This window comes from Lissotriton helveticus, assembly GCF_964261635.1.
Source record: "Lissotriton helveticus chromosome 1_1 unlocalized genomic scaffold, aLisHel1.1 SUPER_1_unloc_59, whole genome shotgun sequence".
Taxonomy (NCBI): domain Eukaryota; kingdom Metazoa; phylum Chordata; class Amphibia; order Caudata; family Salamandridae; genus Lissotriton; species Lissotriton helveticus.
The window spans coordinates 361,997-384,802 of NW_027611702.1; the positions used below are offsets into that span (position 1 = coordinate 361,997).

The 22,806-nt window shown below is 57.1% G+C and overlaps 1 protein-coding gene across 1 annotated transcript in view; it reads left to right on the forward strand.

Annotated features, from left to right (window-relative positions):
- Positions 1–22,806, forward strand: part of LOC144806268 (uncharacterized) — a 50,740-nt gene that overhangs the window by 21,785 nt on the left and 6,149 nt on the right. The gene's annotated exons all lie outside the window — the stretch shown is intronic.

Genomic DNA, 22,806 nt, shown 5'->3' on the forward strand with positions numbered 1-22,806 from the left:
CGAGGCCTGTCCAGGGTGCAGAGGAGGTGAGGCCTGTCTAGGGGTGCAGAGGAGGAGAGGCCTGTCCAGGGGTGCAGAGGAGGTGAGGCCTGTCCAGGGGTGCAGAGGAAGAGAGTTCTGTCCAGGGGTGCAGAGGAAAAGAGGCCTGTCCAGGGGTGCAGAGGAGGTGAGGCCTGTCCAGGTGTGCAGAGGAAGAGAGGCCTGTCCAGGGGTGTAGATGAGGTGAGGCCTGTCCAGGGGTGCAGGGGAGGAGAGGCCTGTCCAGGGGGACATAGAGGAGGTGAGGCCTGTCCAGGGGTGAAGAGGAGTAAAGGTCTGTTCAGGGGGTCAGCGGAGGAGGAGAGGCCTGTCCAGAGGTGCAGAGGAGGAGAGACCTGTCCAGGGGTGCAGAGGAGGTGAGGCCTGTCCAGGGGTGCAGAGGACTAGAGGCTTGTTCAGGGGGTCAGAGGAGGTGAGGCCTGTCCAGGGGTGCAGAGGAGGTGAGTCCTGTCAAGGGGTGCAGAGGAGGCGAGGCCTGTCCAGGGGTGTAGAGGAGGCGAGGCCTGTCCAGAGTGCAGAGGAGGTGAGGCCTGTCCAGGGGTGCAGAGGAGGCGAGGCCTGTCGAGAGTGCAGAGGAGGTGAGGCCTGTCCAGGGGTGCAGAGGAGGTGAGGCCTGTCCAGGGGTGCAGAGGAAGAGAGGCCTGTCCAGGGGTGAAGACGAGGTGAGGCCTGTCCAGGGGTGCAGGGGAGGAGAGGCCTGTCTAGGGGACATAGAGGAGGTGAGGCCTGTCCAGGGGTTCAGAGGAGGAAAGGTCTGTTCAGGGGGTCAGCGCAGGTGAGGCCTGTCCAGGGGTGCAGAGGGGGAGAGGCTTGTCCAGGGGTGCAGAGGAGGTGAGGCCTGTCCAGGGGAGTGCAGAGAAGGTGAGGACTGTCCTGGGGTGCAGAGGAGGAGAGGCCTGTCCAGGGGAGTGCAGAGGAGGTGAGGCCTGTCCAGGGGTGTAGAGGAGGTGAGGCCTGTCCACGGGTGCAGAGGAGGTGAGGCCTGTCCAGGGGTGCAGAGGAGGCGAGGCCTGTCCAGGGGGTCAGAGGAGGTGAGGCCTGTCCAGGGGTGCAGAGGAGACGAGGCCTGTCCAGGGTGCAGAGGAGGTGAGGCCTGTCCAGAGTGCAGAGGAGGTGAGGCCTGTCCAGGGGTGCAGAGGACTAGAGGCTTGTTCAGGGGGTCAGAGGAGGTGTGGCCTGTCCAGGGGTGCAGAGGAGGCGAGGCCTGTCCAGGGTGCAGAGGAGGTGAGGCCTGTCCAGGGGTGCAGAGGAGGAGAGGCCTGTCCAGGGGTGCAGAGGAGGTGAGGCCTGTCCAGGGGTGCAGAGGAAGAGAGGCCTGCCCAGGGGTGCAGAGGAAGAGAGGCCTGTCCAGGGGTGCAGAGGAGGTGAGGCCTGTCCAGGTGTGCAGAGGAAGAGAGGCCTGTCCAGGGGTGCAGATGAGGTGAGGCCTGTCCAGGGGCGCAGGGGAGGAGAGGCCTGTCCAGGGGGACATAGAGGAGGTGAGGCCTGTCCAGGGGTGAAGAGGAGTAAAGGTCTGTTCAGGGGGTCAGCGGAGGAGGAGAGGCCTGTCCAGAGGTGCAGAGGAGGAGAGACCTGTCCAGGGGTGCAGAGGAGGTGAGGCCTGTCCAGGGGTGCAGAGGACTAGAGGCTTGTTCAGGGGGTCAGAGGAGGTGAGGCCTGTCCAGGGGTGCAGAGGAGGCGAGGCCTGTCCAGGGTGCAGAGGAGGTGAGGCCTGTCCAGGGGTACAGAGGAGGAGAGGCCTGTCCAGGGGTGCAGAGGAGGTGAGGCCTGTCCAGTGGTGCAGAGGAAGAGAGGCCTGTCCAGGGGTGCAGAGGAAGAGAGGCCTGTCCAGGGGTGCAGAGGAGGTGAGGCCTGTCCAGGTGTGGAGAGGAAGAGAGGCCTGTCCGGGGGTGCAGATGAGGTGAGGCCTGTCCAGGGGTGCAGGGGAGGAGAGGCCTGTCCAGGGGACATAGAGGAGGAGAGGCCTGTCCAGGGGTGAAGAGGAGTAAAGGTCTGTTCAGGGGGTCAGCGGAGGAGGAGAGGCCTGTCCAGAGGTGCAGAGGAGGAGAGACCTGTCCAGGGGTGCAGAGGAGGTGAGGCCTGTCCAGGGGTACAGAGGAGGTGAGGCCTGTCAAGGGTACAGAGGAGGTGAGGCCTGTCCAGGGGTGCAGAGAAGGCAAGGCCTGTCCAGAGTGCAGAGGAGGTGAGGCCTGCCCAGGTGGTGCAGAGGATGAGAGGCTTGTTAGGGGAACAGGGGAGGTGAGGCCTGTCCAGGGGTGCAGAGGAGGCGAGGCCTGTCCAGAGTGCAGAGGAGGTGAGGCCTGTCCAGGGGTGCAGAGGAAGAGAGGTCTGTCCAGGGGTGCAGAGGAGGTGAGGCCTGTCCAGGGGTGCAGAGGAAGAGAGGCCTGTCCAGGGGTGCAGATGAGGTGAGGCCTGTCCAGGGGTGCAGGGGAGGAGAGGTCTGTCCAGGGGGACATAGAGGAGGTGAGGCCTGTCCATGGGTTCAGAGGAGGAAAGGCCTGTTCAGGGGGTCAGCGCAGGTGAGGCCTGTCCAGGGGTGCAGAGGAGGTGAGGCCTGTGTCCAGGGGTGCAGAGGGGGAGAGGCCTGTCTAGGGGTGCAGATGAGGTGATGCCTGTCCAGGAGTGCAGAGGAGGTGAGGCCTGTTCATGGGTCCAGAAGAGATGAGGCCTGTCCAGGTTGGCAGATGAGGTAAGGCATGTCCAGGGGTGCTGAGGAGGTGTGGCCTGTCCAGGGGTGCAGAGGAGGAGAGGCCTCTCCAGGGGTCAGAGGAGGTGAGGCCTGTCCAGGGGTTCAGAGGAGGAAAGGTCTGTTCAGGGGGTCAGCGCAGGTGAGGCCTGTCCAGGGGTGCAGAGGGGGAGAGGCTTGTCCAGGGGTGCAGAGGAGGTGAGGCCTGTCCAGGGGAGTGCAGAGAAGGTGAGGACTGTCCTGGGGTGCAGAGGAGGAGAGGCCTGTCCAGGGGAGTGCAGAGGAGGTGAGGCCTGTCCAGGGGTGTAGAGGAGGTGAGGCCTGTCCAGAGTGCAGAGGAGGTGAGGCCTGTCCAGGGGTGCAGAGGAAGAGAGGTCTGTCCAGGGGTGCAGAGGAGGTGAGGCCTGTCCAGGGGTGCAGAGGAAGGGAGGCCTGTCCAGGGGTGCAGATGAGGTGAGGCCTGTCCAGGGGTGCAGGGGAGGAGAGGTCTGTCCAGGGGGACATAGAGGAGGTGAGGCCTGTCCAGGGGTTCAGAGGAGGAAAGGCCTGTGTCCAGGGGTGCAGAGGGGGAGAGGCCTGTCTAGGGGTGCAGAGGGGGAGAGGCTTGTCCAGGGGTGCAGAGGAGGTGAGGCCTGTCCAGGGGAGTGCAGAGAAGGTGAGGACTGTCCTGGGGTGCAGAGGAGGAGAGGCCTGTCCACGGGAGTGCAGAGGAGGTGAGGCCTGTCCAGGGGTGCAGAGGAGGCGAGGCCTGTCCAGGGGGTCAGAGGAGGTGAGGCCTGTCCAGGGGTGCAGAGGAGACGAGGCCTGTCCAGGGTGCAGAGGAGGTGAGGCCTGTCCAGAGTGCAGAGGAGGTGAGGCCTGTCCAGGGGTGCAGCGGACTAGAGGCTTGTTCAGGGGGTCAGAGGAGCTGAGGCCTGTCCAGGGGTGCAGAGGAGGCGAGGCCTGTCCAGGGTGCAGAGGAGGTGAGGCCTGTCCAGGGGTGCAGAGGAGGAGAGGCCTGTCCAGGGGTGCAGAGGAGGTGAGGCCTGTCCAGGGGTGCAGAGGAAGAGAGTTCTGTCCAGGGGTGCAGAGGAAAAGAGGCCTGTCCAGGGGTGCAGAGGAGGTGAGGCCTGTCCAGGTGTGCAGAGGAAGAGAGGCCTGTCCAGGGGTGTAGATGAGGTGAGGCCTGTCCAGGGGTGCAGAGGACTAGAGGCTTGTTCAGGGGGTCAGAGGATGTGAGGCCTGTCCAGGGGTGCAGAGGAGGCGAGGCCTGTCCAGGGTGCAGAGGAGGTGAGGCCTGTCCAGGGGTACAGAGGAGGAGAGGCCTGTCCAGGGGTGCAGAGGAGGTGAGGCCTGTCCAGTGGTGCAGAGGAAGAGAGGCCTGTCCAGGGGGGCAGAGGAAGAGAGGCCTGTCCAGGGGTGCAGAGGAGGTGAGGCCTGTCCAGGTGTGGAGAGGAAGAGAGGCCTGTCCGGGGGTGCAGATGAGGTGAGGCCTGTCCGGGGGTGCAGGGGAGGAGAGGCCTGTCCAGGGGACATAGAGGAGGTGAGGCCTGTCCAGGGGTGAAGAGGAGTAAAGGTCTGTTCAGGGGGTCAGCGGAGGAGGAGAGGCCTGTCCAGAGGTGCAGAGGAGGAGAGACCTGTCCAGGGGTGCAGAGGAGGTGAGGCCTGTCCAGGGGTACAGAGGAGGTGAGGCCTGTCAAGGGTACAGAGGAGGTGAGGCCTGTCCAGGGGTGCAGAGAAGGCAAGGCCTGTCCAGAGTGCAGAGGAGGTGAGGCCTGCCCAGGTGGTGCAGAGGATGAGAGGCTTGTTAGGGGAACAGGGGAGGTGAGGCCTGTCCAGGGGTGCAGAGGAGGCGAGGCCTGTCCAGAGTGCAGAGGAGGTGAGGCCTGTCCAGGGGTGCAGAGGAAGAGAGGTCTGTCCAGGGGTGCAGAGGAGGTGAGGCCTGTCCAGGGGTGCAGAGGAAGGGAGGCCTGTCCAGGGGTGCAGATGAGGTGAGGCCTGTCCAGGGGTGCAGGGGAGGAGAGGTCTGTCCAGGGGGACATAGAGGAGGTGAGGCCTGTCCAGGGGTTCAGAGGAGGAAAGGCCTGTGTCCAGGGGTGCAGAGGGGGAGAGGCCTGTCTAGGGGTGCAGAGGGGGAGAGGCTTGTCCAGGGGTGCAGAGGAGGTGAGGCCTGTCCAGGGGAGTGCAGAGAAGGTGAGGACTGTCCTGGGGTGCAGAGGAGGAGAGGCCTGTCCACGGGAGTGCAGAGGAGGTGAGGCCTGTCCAGGGGTGCAGAGGAGGCGAGGCCTGTCCAGGGGGTCAGAGGAGGTGAGGCCTGTCCAGGGGTGCAGAGGAGACGAGGCCTGTCCAGGGTGCAGAGGAGGTGAGGCCTGTCCAGAGTGCAGAGGAGGTGAGGCCTGTCCAGGGGTGCAGCGGACTAGAGGCTTGTTCAGGGGGTCAGAGGAGCTGAGGCCTGTCCAGGGGTGCAGAGGAGGCGAGGCCTGTCCAGGGTGCAGAGGAGGTGAGGCCTGTCTAGGGGTGCAGAGGAGGAGAGGCCTGTCCAGGGGTGCAGAGGAGGTGAGGCCTGTCCAGGGGTGCAGAGGAAGAGAGTTCTGTCCAGGGGTGCAGAGGAAAAGAGGCCTGTCCAGGGGTGCAGAGGAGGTGAGGCCTGTCCAGGTGTGCAGAGGAAGAGAGGCCTGTCCAGGGGTGTAGATGAGGTGAGGCCTGTCCAGGGGTGCAGGGGAGGAGAGGCCTGTCCAGGGGGACATAGAGGAGGTGAGGCCTGTCCAGGGGTGAAGAGGAGTAAAGGTCTGTTCAGGGGGTCAGCGGAGGAGGAGAGGCCTGTCCAGAGGTGCAGAGGAGGAGAGACCTGTCCAGGGGTGCAGAGGAGGTGAGGCCTGTCCAGGGGTGCAGAGGACTAGAGGCTTGTTCAGGGGGTCAGAGGAGGTGAGGCCTGTCCAGGGGTGCAGAGGAGGTGAGTCCTGTCAAGGGGTGCAGAGGAGGCGAGGCCTGTCCAGGGGTGTAGAGGAGGCAAGGCCTGTCCAGAGTGCAGAGGAGGTGAGGCCTGTCCAGGGGTGCAGAGGAGGCGAGGCCTGTCGAGAGTGCAGAGGAGGTGAGGCCTGTCCAGGGGTGCAGAGGAGGTGAGGCCTGTCCAGGGGTGCAGAGGAAGAGAGGCCTGTCCAGGGGTGAAGACGAGGTGAGGCCTGTCCAGGGGTGCAGGGGAGGAGAGGCCTGTCTAGGGGACATAGAGGAGGTGAGGCCTGTCCAGGGGTTCAGAGGAGGAAAGGTCTGTTCAGGGGGTCAGCGCAGGTGAGGCCTGTCCAGGGGTGCAGAGGGGGAGAGGCTTGTCCAGGGGTGCAGAGGAGGTGAGGCCTGTCCAGGGGAGTGCAGAGAAGGTGAGGACTGTCCTGGGGTGCAGAGGAGGAGAGGCCTGTCCAGGGGAGTGCAGAGGAGGTGAGGCCTGTCCAGGGGTGTAGAGGAGGTGAGGCCTGTCCACGGGTGCAGAGGAGGTGAGGCCTGTCCAGGGGTGCAGAGGAGGCGAGGCCTGTCCAGGGGGTCAGAGGAGGTGAGGCCTGTCCAGGGGTGCAGAGGAGACGAGGCCTGTCCAGGGTGCAGAGGAGGTGAGGCCTGTCCAGAGTGCAGAGGAGGTGAGGCCTGTCCAGGGGTGCAGAGGACTAGAGGCTTGTTCAGGGGGTCAGAGGAGGTGTGGCCTGTCCAGGGGTGCAGAGGAGGCGAGGCCTGTCCAGGGTGCAGAGGAGGTGAGGCCTGTCCAGGGGTGCAGAGGAGGAGAGGCCTGTCCAGGGGTGCAGAGGAGGTGAGGCCTGTCCAGGGGTGCAGAGGAAGAGAGGCCTGCCCAGGGGTGCAGAGGAAGAGAGGCCTGTCCAGGGGTGCAGATGAGGTGAGGCCTGTCCAGGGGCGCAGGGGAGGAGAGGCCTGTCCAGGGGGACATAGAGGAGGTGAGGCCTGTCCAGGGGTGAAGAGGAGTAAAGGTCTGTTCAGGGGGTCAGCGGAGGAGGAGAGGCCTGTCCAGAGGTGCAGAGGAGGAGAGACCTGTCCAGGGGTGCAGAGGAGGTGAGGCCTGTCCAGGGGTGCAGAGGACTAGAGGCTTGTTCAGGGGGTCAGAGGAGGTGAGGCCTGTCCAGGGGTGCAGAGGAGGCGAGGCCTGTCCAGGGTGCAGAGGAGGTGAGGCCTGTCCAGGGGTACAGAGGAGGAGAGGCCTGTCCAGGGGTGCAGAGGAGGTGAGGCCTGTCCAGTGGTGCAGAGGAAGAGAGGCCTGTCCAGGGGTGCAGAGGAAGAGAGGCCTGTCCAGGGGTGCAGAGGAGGTGAGGCCTGTCCAGGTGTGGAGAGGAAGAGAGGCCTGTCCGGGGGTGCAGATGAGGTGAGGCCTGTCCAGGGGTGCAGGGGAGGAGAGGCCTGTCCAGGGGACATAGAGGAGGAGAGGCCTGTCCAGGGGTGAAGAGGAGTAAAGGTCTGTTCAGGGGGTCAGCGGAGGAGGAGAGGCCTGTCCAGAGGTGCAGAGGAGGAGAGACCTGTCCAGGGGTGCAGAGGAGGTGAGGCCTGTCCAGGGGTACAGAGGAGGTGAGGCCTGTCAAGGGTACAGAGGAGGTGAGGCCTGTCCAGGGGTGCAGAGAAGGCAAGGCCTGTCCAGAGTGCAGAGGAGGTGAGGCCTGCCCAGGTGGTGCAGAGGATGAGAGGCTTGTTAGGGGAACAGGGGAGGTGAGGCCTGTCCAGGGGTGCAGAGGAGGCGAGGCCTGTCCAGAGTGCAGAGGAGGTGAGGCCTGTCCAGGGGTGCAGAGGAAGAGAGGTCTGTCCAGGGGTGCAGAGGAGGTGAGGCCTGTCCAGGGGTGCAGAGGAAGAGAGGCCTGTCCAGGGGTGCAGATGAGGTGAGGCCTGTCCAGGGGTGCAGGGGAGGAGAGGTCTGTCCAGGGGGACATAGAGGAGGTGAGGCCTGTCCAGGGGTTCAGAGGAGGAAAGGCCTGTTCAGGGGGTCAGCGCAGGTGAGGCCTGTCCAGGGGTGCAGAGGAGGTGAGGCCTGTGTCCAGGGGTGCAGAGGGGGAGAGGCCTGTCTAGGGGTGCAGATGAGGTGATGCCTGTCCAGGAGTGCAGAGGAGGTGAGGCCTGTTCATGGGTCCAGAAGAGATGAGGCCTGTCCAGGTTGGCAGATGAGGTAAGGCATGTCCAGGGGTGCTGAGGAGGTGTGGCCTGTCCAGGGGTGCAGAGGAGGAGAGGCCTCTCCAGGGGTCAGAGGAGGTGAGGCCTGTCCAGGGGTTCAGAGGAGGAAAGGTCTGTTCAGGGGGTCAGCGCAGGTGAGGCCTGTCCAGGGGTGCAGAGGGGGAGAGGCTTGTCCAGGGGTGCAGAGGAGGTGAGGCCTGTCCAGGGGAGTGCAGAGAAGGTGAGGACTGTCCTGGGGTGCAGAGGAGGAGAGGCCTGTCCAGGGGAGTGCAGAGGAGGTGAGGCCTGTCCAGGGGTGTAGAGGAGGTGAGGCCTGTCCAGAGTGCAGAGGAGGTGAGGCCTGTCCAGGGGTGCAGAGGAAGAGAGGTCTGTCCAGGGGTGCAGAGGAGGTGAGGCCTGTCCAGGGGTGCAGAGGAAGGGAGGCCTGTCCAGGGGTGCAGATGAGGTGAGGCCTGTCCAGGGGTGCAGGGGAGGAGAGGTCTGTCCAGGGGGACATAGAGGAGGTGAGGCCTGTCCAGGGGTTCAGAGGAGGAAAGGCCTGTGTCCAGGGGTGCAGAGGGGGAGAGGCCTGTCTAGGGGTGCAGAGGGGGAGAGGCTTGTCCAGGGGTGCAGAGGAGGTGAGGCCTGTCCAGGGGAGTGCAGAGAAGGTGAGGACTGTCCTGGGGTGCAGAGGAGGAGAGGCCTGTCCACGGGAGTGCAGAGGAGGTGAGGCCTGTCCAGGGGTGCAGAGGAGGTGAGGCCTGTCCAGGGGGTCAGAGGAGGTGAGGCCTGTCCAGGGGTGCAGAGGAGACGAGGCCTGTCCAGGGTGCAGAGGAGGTGAGGCCTGTCCAGAGTGCAGAGGAGGTGAGGCCTGTCCAGGGGTGCAGCGGACTAGAGGCTTGTTCAGGGGGTCAGAGGAGCTGAGGCCTGTCCAGGGGTGCAGAGGAGGTGAGGCCTGTCCAGGGTGCAGAGGAGGTGAGGCCTGTCCAGGGGTGCAGAGGAGGAGAGGCCTGTCCAGGGGTGCAGAGGAGGTGAGGCCTGTCCAGGGGTGCAGAGGAAGAGAGTTCTGTCCAGGGGTGCAGAGGAAAAGAGGCCTGTCCAGGGGTGCAGAGGAGGTGAGGCCTGTCCAGGTGTGCAGAGGAAGAGAGGCCTGTCCAGGGGTGTAGATGAGGTGAGGCCTGTCCAGGGGTGCAGAGGACTAGAGGCTTGTTCAGGGGGTCAGAGGAGGTGAGGCCTGTCCAGGGGTGCAGAGGAGGCGAGGCCTGTCCAGGGTGCAGAGGAGGTGAGGCCTGTCCAGGGGTACAGAGGAGGAGAGGCCTGTCCAGGGGTGCAGAGGAGGTGAGGCCTGTCCAGTGGTGCAGAGGAAGAGAGGCCTGTCCAGGGGGGCAGAGGAAGAGAGGCCTGTCCAGGGGTGCAGAGGAGGTGAGGCCTGTCCAGGTGTGGAGAGGAAGAGAGGCCTGTCCGGGGGTGCAGATGAGGTGAGGCCTGTCCGGGGGTGCAGGGGAGGAGAGGCCTGTCCAGGGGACATAGAGGAGGTGAGGCCTGTCCAGGGGTGAAGAGGAGTAAAGGTCTGTTCAGGGGGTCAGCGGAGGAGGAGAGGCCTGTCCAGAGGTGCAGAGGAGGAGAGACCTGTCCAGGGGTGCAGAGGAGGTGAGGCCTGTCCAGGGGTACAGAGGAGGTGAGGCCTGTCAAGGGTACAGAGGAGGTGAGGCCTGTCCAGGGGTGCAGAGAAGGCAAGGCCTGTCCAGAGTGCAGAGGAGGTGAGGCCTGCCCAGGTGGTGCAGAGGATGAGAGGCTTGTTAGGGGAACAGGGGAGGTGAGGCCTGTCCAGGGGTGCAGAGGAGGCGAGGCCTGTCCAGAGTGCAGAGGAGGTGAGGCCTGTCCAGGGGTGCAGAGGAAGAGAGGTCTGTCCAGGGGTGCAGAGGAGGTGAGGCCTGTCCAGGGGTGCAGAGGAAGGGAGGCCTGTCCAGGGGTGCAGATGAGGTGAGGCCTGTCCAGGGGTGCAGGGGAGGAGAGGTCTGTCCAGGGGGACATAGAGGAGGTGAGGCCTGTCCAGGGGTTCAGAGGAGGAAAGGCCTGTGTCCAGGGGTGCAGAGGGGGAGAGGCCTGTCTAGGGGTGCAGAGGGGGAGAGGCTTGTCCAGGGGTGCAGAGGAGGTGAGGCCTGTCCAGGGGAGTGCAGAGAAGGTGAGGACTGTCCTGGGGTGCAGAGGAGGAGAGGCCTGTCCACGGGAGTGCAGAGGAGGTGAGGCCTGTCCAGGGGTGCAGAGGAGGCGAGGCCTGTCCAGGGGGTCAGAGGAGGTGAGGCCTGTCCAGGGGTGCAGAGGAGACGAGGCCTGTCCAGGGTGCAGAGGAGGTGAGGCCTGTCCAGAGTGCAGAGGAGGTGAGGCCTGTCCAGGGGTGCAGCGGACTAGAGGCTTGTTCAGGGGGTCAGAGGAGCTGAGGCCTGTCCAGGGGTGCAGAGGAGGCGAGGCCTGTCCAGGGTGCAGAGGAGGTGAGGCCTGTCTAGGGGTGCAGAGGAGGAGAGGCCTGTCCAGGGGTGCAGAGGAGGTGAGGCCTGTCCAGGGGTGCAGAGGAAGAGAGTTCTGTCCAGGGGTGCAGAGGAAAAGAGGCCTGTCCAGGGGTGCAGAGGAGGTGAGGCCTGTCCAGGTGTGCAGAGGAAGAGAGGCCTGTCCAGGGGTGTAGATGAGGTGAGGCCTGTCCAGGGGTGCAGGGGAGGAGAGGCCTGTCCAGGGGGACATAGAGGAGGTGAGGCCTGTCCAGGGGTGAAGAGGAGTAAAGGTCTGTTCAGGGGGTCAGCGGAGGAGGAGAGGCCTGTCCAGAGGTGCAGAGGAGGAGAGACCTGTCCAGGGGTGCAGAGGAGGTGAGGCCTGTCTAGGGGTGCAGAGGACTAGAGGCTTGTTCAGGGGGTCAGAGGAGGTGAGGCCTGTCCAGGGGTGCAGAGGAGGTGAGTCCTGTCAAGGGGTGCAGAGGAGGCGAGGCCTGTCCAGGGGTGTAGAGGAGGCAAGGCCTGTCCAGAGTGCAGAGGAGGTGAGGCCTGTCCAGGGGTGCAGAGGAGGCGAGGCCTGTCGAGAGTGCAGAGGAGGTGAGGCCTGTCCAGGGGTGCAGAGGAGGTGAGGCCTGTCCAGGGGTGCAGAGGAAGAGAGGCCTGTCCAGGGGTGAAGACGAGGTGAGGCCTGTCCATGGGTGCAGGGGAGGAGAGGCCTGTCTAGGGGACATAGAGGAGGTGAGGCCTGTCCAGGGGTTCAGAGGAGGAAAGGTCTGTTCAGGGGGTCAGCGCAGGTGAGGCCTGTCCAGGGGTGCAGAGGGGGAGAGGCTTGTCCAGGGGTGCAGAGGAGGTGAGGCCTGTCCAGGGGAGTGCAGAGAAGGTGAGGACTGTCCTGGGGTGCAGAGGAGGAGAGGCCTGTCCAGGGGAGTGCAGAGGAGGTGAGGCCTGTCCAGGGGTGTAGAGGAGGTGAGGCCTGTCCACGGGTGCAGAGGAGGTGAGGCCTGTCCAGGGGTGCAGAGGAGGCGAGGCCTGTCCAGGGGGTCAGAGGAGGTGAGGCCTGTCCAGGGGTGCAGAGGAGACGAGGCCTGTCCAGGGTGCAGAGGAGGTGAGGCCTGTCCAGAGTGCAGAGGAGGTGAGGCCTGTCCAGGGGTGCAGAGGACTAGAGGCTTGTTCAGGGGGTCAGAGGAGGTGTGGCCTGTCCAGGGGTGCAGAGGAGGCGAGGCCTGTCCAGGGTGCAGAGGAGGTGAGGCCTGTCCAGGGGTGCAGAGGAGGAGAGGCCTGTCCAGGGGTGCAGAGGAGGTGAGGCCTGTCCAGGGGTGCAGAGGAAGAGAGGCCTGCCCAGGGGTGCAGAGGAAGAGAGGCCTGTCCAGGGGTGCAGAGGAGGTGAGGCCTGTCCAGGTGTGCAGAGGAAGAGGGGCCTGTCCAGGGGTGCAGATGAGGTGAGGCCTGTCCAGGGGCGCAGGGGAGGAGAGGCCTGTCCAGGGGGACATAGAGGAGGTGAGGCCTGTCCAGGGGTGAAGAGGAGTAAAGGTCTGTTCAGGGGGTCAGCGGAGGAGGAGAGGCCTGTCCAGAGGTGCAGAGGAGGAGAGACCTGTCCAGGGGTGCAGAGGAGGTGAGGCCTGTCCAGGGGTGCAGAGGACTAGAGGCTTGTTCAGGGGGTCAGAGGAGGTGAGGCCTGTCCAGGGGTGCAGAGGAGGCGAGGCCTGTCCAGGGTGCAGAGGAGGTGAGGCCTGTCCAGGGGTACAGAGGAGGAGAGGCCTGTCCAGGGGTGCAGAGGAGGTGAGGCCTGTCCAGTGGTGCAGAGGAAGAGAGGCCTGTCCAGGGGTGCAGAGGAAGAGAGGCCTGTCCAGGGGTGCAGAGGAGGTGAGGCCTGTCCAGGTGTGGAGAGGAAGAGAGGCCTGTCCGGGGGTGCAGATGAGGTGAGGCCTGTCCAGGGGTGCAGGGGAGGAGAGGCCTGTCCAGGGGACATAGAGGAGGAGAGGCCTGTCCAGGGGTGAAGAGGAGTAAAGGTCTGTTCAGGGGGTCAGCGGAGGAGGAGAGGCCTGTCCAGAGGTGCAGAGGAGGAGAGACCTGTCCAGGGGTGCAGAGGAGGTGAGGCCTGTCCAGGGGTACAGAGGAGGTGAGGCCTGTCAAGGGTACAGAGGAGGTGAGGCCTGTCCAGGGGTGCAGAGAAGGCAAGGCCTGTCCAGAGTGCAGAGGAGGTGAGGCCTGCCCAGGTGGTGCAGAGGATGAGAGGCTTGTTAGGGGAACAGGGGAGGTGAGGCCTGTCCAGGGGTGCAGAGGAGGCGAGGCCTGTCCAGAGTGCAGAGGAGGTGAGGCCTGTCCAGGGGTGCAGAGGAAGAGAGGTCTGTCCAGGGGTGCAGAGGAGGTGAGGCCTGTCCAGGGGTGCAGAGGAAGAGAGGCCTGTCCAGGGGTGCAGATGAGGTGAGGCCTGTCCAGGGGTGCAGGGGAGGAGAGGTCTGTCCAGGGGGACATAGAGGAGGTGAGGCCTGTCCAGGGGTTCAGAGGAGGAAAGGCCTGTTCAGGGGGTCAGCGCAGGTGAGGCCTGTCCAGGGGTGCAGAGGAGGTGAGGCCTATGTCCAGGGGTGCAGAGGGGGAGAGGCCTGTCTAGGGGTGCAGATGAGGTGATGCCTGTCCAGGAGTGCAGAGGAGGTGAGGCCTGTTCATGGGTCCAGAAGAGATGAGGCCTGTCCAGGTTGGCAGATGAGGTAAGGCATGTCCAGGGGTGCTGAGGAGGTGTGGCCTGTCCAGGGGTGCAGAGGAGGAGAGGCCTCTCCAGGGGTCAGAGGAGGTGAGGCCTGTCCAGGGGTGCAGAGGAGGTGAGGTGCTCAGGATTTAAGTCGAAGCAACATCGAGCCGCTCGACTAACTAGCAGGGTGGTGGCAGCGCTCTGTCTGGTCTGTTGTGCTACTACAGATTGCGAGGGGATCCTCCTCTGTTTGTGACCGGCCATTGAAAAACGCGTGAATGCACTAGCTTTTAAAAAAACGTTATGTCACCCATGCAATTGATTTAATAATTGTATTTTTTAAACCACTCGCTGAACTCACCTTGTGTTGTATTATTGTGCCCATCCTTAGCCCCGTTCCATCGCGGCTCTGTGCCGTTTGCGTGGAGGGCAGGGTCAGCTCCATCGCGCCTCAGCGCTGGGTCGCCAATCACAAGGGAGCTAGTGTCTCAGCTGGGGGCGGGGCTCAGGATTTAAAATGGCCGGCCGGAAGCGCAGCGGTAGAGCGCAGCGGGAGCGCAGCGGGAGCGCCGTCTCCGCGCCGAAGCCGCGCCAAAGGGGTGCCAGTCTGCGCCAGTCCGCGCTGGGTCCGTGCTGTGTACCACCCCCTCTGCCCAACAAACATCTAAGGTATTCATTTACTCCAGGTCTCAGCTCCTGACTATAGGAAACAGAACGCAGGACAGGGATTGCCCCCGCTTCGACTTTCGCTCACTGTATAACTTTTCACACGCCGTCTGCCCAAATTGCGACTTCACAATCACACCATTCATCTCCCAGCACCCCGCGGTTGCACGCCCAGGAGATGATAGCGCTTCCTATATAAACTGCATTTTGATAAATGCACGATCTCTTATAAAACATAGGAACGACGTTGCAGATCTGATAACCAATCAAAATACTGACATCATGTTTATCACCGAGACCTGGGCAGACCCTGCTTCTGGCCCAGACTTCAACATCGCCACTCCAGCCGGCTATCAAGTAATAAGATTAGATAGATCGTCAGGGAAGAGAGGGGGGGAGCTCGCTATCATACATCAAACTAAGCTCCCAATAAAAACCGAACCACTTGATTACAATTGTGCAGAAGCCCTCGCCTTTTCTATTTCTCTTTCTCCCACACAAACTTTTAAAGGAGTCTTCCTTTACCGACCACCAACTTCACGCACACTCTTCCTAAAATCACTCAACCCGCTACTAGAACCAGTAGCTGCCAATCAAGACTACACTATTTTGGGAGATTTTAACTTCCATTTGGAGAATGAGAAAGACAAGGAATCGCACACGCTGATCTCAGACTTTTTGGCCGCTGGTTTAGAACAGCAGGTCAGTTCAGCCACCCACCAAGCAGGGCACACTCTAGATGCCTTATTCACTAACAATACCTACATTACTGTTCCCACAGTGCTCCCTCTTACCTGGACAGATCACTTAGCTGTCAAATTCACAATCTTAGTTAAACCTCACAAAAATGTCTCCACTAGCACCTGTCCGCCGATCTCGTGTCGCGACTGGAAAAATATTGACGTTACTACTTTGCATAACATCTTGGAATCCTCGATACCCGAAGATAGGTCCGACCCCCACGAAGCCTCTCTAAACTATCAATGCTGGCTACTTAAGGCACTAGACCGCCTAGCCCCTCAAAAAGAAACAAAGCCTAACCGCATCAAACCTTCGGCGGCCTGGTTCTCGGAGTCATTACGGCTCGAGAGGCAACACTGCAGAAACTTGGAGCGGCGATGGCGTAGGAACTATGCCGACCTCGACAAAGAGACATATAAGAACGCGTTGACTAGTTATAGAAAGATGATCACTGCGGAGAAATGCGCCTTCTACAGCACACAAATAGCAAACTCTCTTAATTCAAACAAACAGCTGTATCAGGTGGTAAAAGACCTAGCCAATCCCCCTGCCCCACACTCTGTTGAACCATCTCAATCATTTTGCAACAAGGTGGCAGACTTCTTTCAGGCCAAGGTCAATGATATCTTCAATGAATTTACCACAACATCGACTACTAATATAGTCCCTCTGGAGACTCCCCGTTGCTCATCAAAACCAACCCTAGAGGCCTTTACACCACCGGCATCCATGATAGAGCTTATAAATACGGTAAAGTCAGGATCCCCTTTGGACCCCTGCCCCCCGCGTATCATTAAATCAGTCCCTGACCTAATAGCCCCAGTACTCACCAACATCTGCAGAGCCATATTTCAGACAGGTATATTTCCCGAAATTTGGAAAAAGTCAACTGTAACACCCCTCTTGAAAAAACCCGCACTAAATCCCTTAGAGCCCAAAAACTACCGTCCAATTGCCTCCCTCCCTTACCCTTCCAAAATTATCGAAAAGGCGATGAATCAACAGCTGTCGACCTTTATTGACCAGAATGACCTGCTGGATAACACGCAGTTCGGGTTCCGGAAGGGCCATGGGACGGAGACGGCCCTGATTAAAGCGGCTGAGGAGGTCAGGACTATCATGGACAGGGGTGGCACCGCTATTCTAATACTACTGGATTTATCCGCCGCCTTCGACACGGTCGATCATTCTACTCTGATCGACCGTGTCGCTGCCCTTGGCATCCAGGGCAGGGCCAGAGCAACGCTTGCTTCCTTCCTGGCCAATAGGATACAATCCGTGAAGATGGGAAACTTCAGTTCCCCCGACTTCTCTCTTCCTTGCGGTGTCCCCCAGGGCTCCTTGCTAAGTCCGACACTTTTCAACATTTATGTGTCGGACTTGGCGAGGGTAATAAAGTCATTCGGCATAGGGCTTACATCGTACGCCGATGACACACAGCTGATCCTGGAGATACATAAAAACGGAGAAGCTGTGGCAGCCAATTTTCAGGCAGGCATGAAGGCGATCAGTACATGGATGAACCGGAACTGCTTAAAGCTAAATTCCGACAAGACGAAGGTACTGGTTTTTGGCGAACTAACTCCGTCTTGGTCTCCGGTCTGGTGGCCTTCGGAACTGGGTACGCCTCCACTGCCAGTTGCCAAGGTGAAAAACTTGGGCGTGCTTTTCGACAGTAAGCTGACGTTCCTTGGCCATGCTAACGCCGTGGTCTCGGCCTCTTTTTTCACCTTGAGAATGGTGAAGAAACTGCTCCCGTTTCTTCCTCCCACTGCTGGCAAAACTCTGATGTCCTCCCTGGTATTATCCAAGGTGGACTACTGCAATGGCCTACTGCTCAACGCACAGGAACAAGTGGTGAATAAGCTACAGCTTGTTCAAAATGCTGCTGCAAGGGTCCTCTTGGGGATACCAAAATACGCCTCTATCTCTCCTATAATTAGAGAGCTTCACTGGCTACCCATAAGAAGCAGGATAAAGTTCAAGGCCATGTGTATTACCTACAAGGCCTTGAACAATAATGGTCCCGACTTCTTTAAAAGCGCCTTCAAAATTTACAAACCCAGTCGAACTCTGCGATCATCCACAGCCCAACAGCTCCAAATTCCCCCAACAAAAAAGGTAACTTGGGGAGACAGACGATTTGTAGTGGCTGCATCCAAACTGTGGAATCAGATTCCTTCTCAGATCAAGGAACATACCTCGCTGTTTTCCTTTCGAAAACATCTCAAGACATGGCTTTTTAACCAGTAACATCTTCTCACAACCTTGTAATCTGTACACACCAGCGCCGAGACACCGGAAGGTATTTGCGCGCTCTAGAAATTTTAAAAATAAATAAAATAAATAAATGAGGTGCCCAGGGGTGCAGATGAGGTGAGGCCTGTCCTGTGTTTGGGTGGTTCATAGAAGGTGGGGCCTGTCCTGGAGGGATGCAGTGAAGATGAGACCTGTTCGTCCAGGCGGGGTGGTCGAGAGCTGAGTTTAAGTTTATTAATTGTTGTCCCAAGAGATTTGTGGAATGAGTGTAAGTTGTTTGTAAACTGGCCAAATGAAGAGCCACAGAGTGAAGCGCCTCAAAATATTTTATTATATATTACAAGAGATTATTGCAGATTTACAGACAATATTGCAAAGTCGAAGACCGGGTGAAAGAGGACGCATCATTTAGCGTTGCATCCAGAGGTTAGTGCACATATCCAGCAAAATGTGAGGGGCTGCAGACCAACATTCTGGATGAGACTTTGTTGTAACCAAAGTACTCTAGTTACAATTTTATTACTAAGCAGAACAAGATCAAAATAAAAATAATGATGGCTCAGACAAAATGTTTCCAAACGGGTGACGAAAGTGGTTCTCACGGATTGTATTCTCGTTTTGATTCTGGGTTTGTTGCTGGTGTGAATTTGGATATGCACGGCTTTGGTGTGCAGAATAATGATGTTCAGTATGTGCAAGGAGGAAATGTTGTTCCTCTGGGTCAGGGCCGGACTGGGAACCCAAACCAGGCCTGACAATTTTGACGGACCAGCTCCCTGCCTCTTTTGTTGGTGGGGGATGATAAAGCAGCATCACAGCAAAACCAGCCCCCAGTGACCAGCACTGAACAATCGGTCCCCACTGTTCCAGCCTCCTGGGGAAACACCGGAAGCCCGTTACGGCCAGTGCGGCCCCGCTTAGGGTATAGGTTTTACTAACAGTGGCAATTTAAATACCTCAAACACTAATAGTGTGCAGAATAAGACACGGTCCTTACGATGTTTGCAGGAACCTGGGAAACTGGAACATGAATCAGATGGCACCGAATGGGATGTCTCAGTCAATGGTCCCAGCCCAACTGGCCTCTGTGCCGAGCATGCAGAATCAAAGGCAGATATATTGGAACATGCCTTCAGTCCTGATGGCCCCACAGCCCAGTGCAGAATAGAACGCCAAAATCTCAACAAATTCAGAATTTCAACAAATTCCATTAGTGATTAATAAGGATTTTCCACATTTTGCATCTACACTAGGAGTTTTTACTGGACTGAATCAGACACAATGACAGTGCCTGAGACGGGAGAAGGGTTTCATGCTTGGGGCAGTCCTAGCGGTCACCCTTTTGTAGAAGAAGAAAATGGGAATCCAGCATCTCTTTTAATTTTATTCAATAAATGTGCCTCCCATTCCACAGTCAGACTGATGGCAGCTCCCAACCCACCCCCCTTGGGAAAGGAGTCCAAGTTGTAGGCATTTCTACTAAACAACTAATAAGCTGTCAGCAAATGTTCCCCTACAAATTGGGTCAATGATGAATGGCCACAAACTTAAACTGTGATTAAGATCCAGTTATTATGTTAGGGAATCACCTTGTAAAATTACTCGTAGCTTTTTGGGGAAGAGTCACAATTAATTATTCATTTTGTAGGTGTGGTTTATTACATTACATTTTGTTGTGCCATGTTTTCATGACTATTCATTGATTGCTGTCAATTTTACCTCATCATGAGCCATGTCAATAATGTGTTCTCTGAGTCTAAAAACGTATAAAATGTACTTGTTTGGGATATTTGCTGGAATTGTTTTATTTTACACTTTTCCTAAAGGCAGACTACATGTCATTCCTCTTACTGATTTTGTACTTAAGAACTTTTCCTTGATTTCTAACTAAGCAGGTCCTATGTCAGTTTGCTATTTGATATTATAAAAAAAGTTTTCTTATTTCTTAGCACACATTTATTGTGGTGGTCTGTCTATTGACTTTACAGCTAGAGTTGTTTCTGATTCTGGCTTTTGATATACTTTAGAGGTTACCAATATGTGATCCTCCTGCAAATATTATGATAATTATTTCTCTGACTGAGTAACCATGTTTTTGCCTTCAGTAATTATTTGAAACCTTTAATATAGCTTTGTAGCTTGTTGTAGCTCCAAAGGCAAGGGCCTTTACCAAGGGAGCGGTCCTTTAATGGGCTGTATTGCCTGCTATGGCTGACTATAATTCCGTTACACTGTTTGCTCCATGAGGGCAGATGGTGTTAATTAATAAAAAAAGAAGGAGTCCCAAAGACCTTGGGGGTAGAAACACCTCAGGTACTCCGAAACCTTTGTTTAACAGCTGTTGCTGTGAATGTTCAAAGGTTAACAGCCGCATGCGGGACCACGGTGGTTAATTGTTGAACATTCACTGCAATAGCTGTTAAAGGAGGCGGAAGTCAGCCCCTGGTTCTCCCCGGGCTCGGCTAAACTGCTTTTCATTATTCACGTGTGCCGGGGAGATGCAGGAGATGAGCAGAACCCCCCCTCCTTCCGAGATGCCAGTGACACTGCAAGCTACGGGAGGAGGAAGGGGGGAGGCTCCTGTGTGACCTGCTGCATGCTCTATCTTCTGCCTTTTATTTATTTATTTATTTGCGTGTTTGTATAGCGCTATGAATAAACTCCCGGAGGAGTATCTCCGCGCTGGTGACACCTGGAATAAGAAGCTTAGAGAGAGCCACAGGGAATATGATTTATAACCGGAAGCCTAATATGAACCAGCGGATAGGTGTTAACATGAGCTAAACAAAAAAGTTTTCAGACATTTTCTGAATTTAAGATGGTTCCTACATTGTTTTAAAGAAAGCGGGAGGGAGTTCCAGAAGCTGGGACCTACCACAGATAGAGCCCTACCTCCTTGCCTAGATTTGGTAATTTTAGGAATGTTTAGCAGGAGCTGTTCACCAGACCTGAGGGTACGGGTAGGAGCGTATGGAACAAATTTTGTAGCCAAATACTCTGGTCCCAATTCATTAAGGCCTTTATGGATAATACAGCAGGTCTTAAACTTTACTCGTTGCCGTATTGGCAACCAGTGTAGTTTGTGCAATAAAGGTCTGGAAGGGGACCTAGGAGGCGCATTAAGCACCAACCTCGCTGCTGTATTTTGTACCACCTGTAGGCGGTTGAAGACCTCTTCATTAGCTCCTGCCAGGAGACCATTGCAGTAATCAAGACGGCTGATAATCAGAGCCTGAACCAAGGTTCTCCTATAAGAATCAGGGAGGAAAGGAAAAATCCTCCGGAGGAGACCTATTACGTGAAAACATGTTCCTACAGTAATGGTGACGTGATGTTTCATAGTCAACTCTGGTTCCAATCTGACTCCTAGATTCTTGATTACTGTTTTGGGCTCAGGAACTGGGCCCAGATCGAGAGGCCACCAGTCAGGAGACCATTGGACCTTTACATCACCGAAAAGCATCACCTCCGTTTTTCCAACGTTGCATTGAAGGAAATTGGAGGACATCCACCTTGCAACTGCCTTCATCCCATCGGAGAAGGATTGTATTATCTCCGGACTTATAGCTGTGGCTAGCTGGATGCGTAACAACTGCCTACAGCTTAATGCCAAGAAGACCGAGGTCCTGATCGTAGGGAAGCAGGCGGACCTCTGGGGAGATCAGTGGTGGCCTTCCGAACTAGGGGTGACCCCCCTTCCAGCGGCCGAAGTTAAAAATCTGGGGGTCTGGCTGGATTCTAATCTATCTTTTACCAGCCACACGAAGAAGACAGCAGCCACCTGTTATGGTATTTTGCGAGGACTGAGACCAGTCCTCAAATTCTTCGACCCCCCCACTCGGCAACTGGTGGTTCAGGCCTCCATCCTTTCCCGGATTGACTACGGGAGCGCCTTGCTGCTAGGAGTCAACCAGGCGGAGGCTACTAGGCTTCAGAGGGTGCAGAACGCTGCTGCACGGGCCATTGTTGGCATCCCTAGACGTTGTTCGGTTTCGACTGTTCTGACCTCTCTTCACTGGCTTCCGGTCAGACAGAGAATCAAATTCAAGGCTCTCTGTCTGACATTTAAGATTCTGAAGCTTTCTTCTCCCCCCGCCTTGGTGGGCCTCATCTCTTTTTACGTCCCAGCGCGGTCCCTCAGATCTGAATCACTCCATTTGGTGAGTAAGCCTAGGTTCAGGCTGAGTAGGATGGGAGGACGTTCCTTCCGTGTTCTGGCGGCTGATCTGTGGAACTCTCTTCCTGTGCACATTCGTGCCCTTAATAGTCTGACTCTTTTTAGACGGGCCATTAAAACCCACCTGTTGTCTGATTTCCCCTCTTTTCAGCCCTGATCTGTTGTGTTGTGTACATGATCTGGCGCCAGGACGCCCCTTTGCTGGGGCAGCTGTTGCGCCTTATAAATGTTATTAACATAACATAACATAACATCTCCGGTGTGAGATGTTTAAAAGGGAAGAGCAGCTGCGTATCATCAGCATATGACACTGGGTGGAATCCATAAGCTCTGGTTACATCTGCCAAGGGGGCCACATAGGTGTTAAACAGGGTCGGGCTCAGACATGAGCCCTGCGGGACCCCCTTGGTGATGTTAACCTCCTCCGACCTAAAATCACCCATGGTGACAGATTGTGCGGGTGGAGAGAAAGCTTCTGATCCATTCCAGTGCAGTACCACTGACTCCACTCTCAGACAGGCGTTCGATAAGGATGTTGTGAGAAATGGTATCGAACGCTGCCGATAAATCTAGCAGTACCAGGATCACAGAGTAACCTTTGTCCTGGTACAGCCGAAGATCGTCTGTTATCGACAGCTAGGCCGTTTCAGTGCTGTATTTTGGCCTAAAGCCTGACTGAGATGGATCGAGGCTGCCAGATTGTTCCAAATAGGTGTATAGATGTTTATTGGAATGCTTTTCGGTGATTTTCCCCAAGAATGGTAAAAGGGAAATAGGTCTAAGATTAGACAAATTGGTCCAAGGAATTGATGAATTCTTCCTGATCGGTCTGACAAGAGCTTTTTTCCAACATTGTGGGACTACTCCAGATGTTAATGAGAGGTTTACTAGCCTCTGAACGTCAGGGCCCAGTGTGCTCCCTAGTGGACCCATGAGTCTGGCTGGAAGCCGGTCTGCCGGGCTTCCGCTTTTGATATCCATAAGTAGTCTTTGGACCTCACTCAGTGAGATTTCCGGAAAGTCATTAAAGGAATGAAACTTTGTAGCTTTAGTAGATGACATGTGCGCCAAAGCAGAATGATCTTGGCTACTATGATCAGTATTTGTTGTCTCTATTCTCCTGTAGATGGCATCAATTTTATCAGAGAAGAAGCTCGATATGCTGTCACAAAGATGTTGTGAGGCCATGTCTGCGCTCTCGCAAGCAACGGGCTTCAGAAATGTATTGACAATCTGGTACAAGGTCTTTGAGTCATTACCAGCTGCCTCTAACTGAGCGGTGATATAGTGCTTGCGAGCAGATCGTATGGCTTTGTGATAGGTGTTAAGGGCCATCCTATAGTTAGCTTTATCTCCTTCCAAGTGAGAAGTTCTCCATGTCTTTTCAAATTTCCTAGCTGTACGTTTAAGACTACGCAAATCCTCCGAATACCAGACTTCATGCTTCTTAGTAGGGCTTGTTTTAAAGGTCTTTATCGGGGCAAGTTGTTCTACTACATCACCGATTGCTGAATCCCACTTCGAAAGAGCGCTATTAATGTCGTCTGTACAGACAACAGGGGGGGAAAGATATTTTTGTTCAAAGGTGATGTTAGTGATTTTATGCCACTGCCTTCGTTTGGATGGAATATGGACATGTGCGGTGGATCGAGGAACATTTATTGGCATGAAAAACTCAAGCATAAAATGATCTGTCCAGGGATATTGTTTGGGTACATTACATTCAATACCAGGAAAGTTGGTTATAATCATGTCCAAAGTATGTCCTGCTTGATGTGTGGGTCCACTATTATGTTGTTTTAGTCCCAGAAGAGAGATATCAGTCATGAAGGATTGTACCTCATTGTTATTTTCTTCCTCACTATGAATATTAAAATCCCCAAGTAATAAAAAGTCTTTATCTGGGCTTATATGTGGTGCTAATGCTTCCACTAACAGTTTGGGCATATTTTTC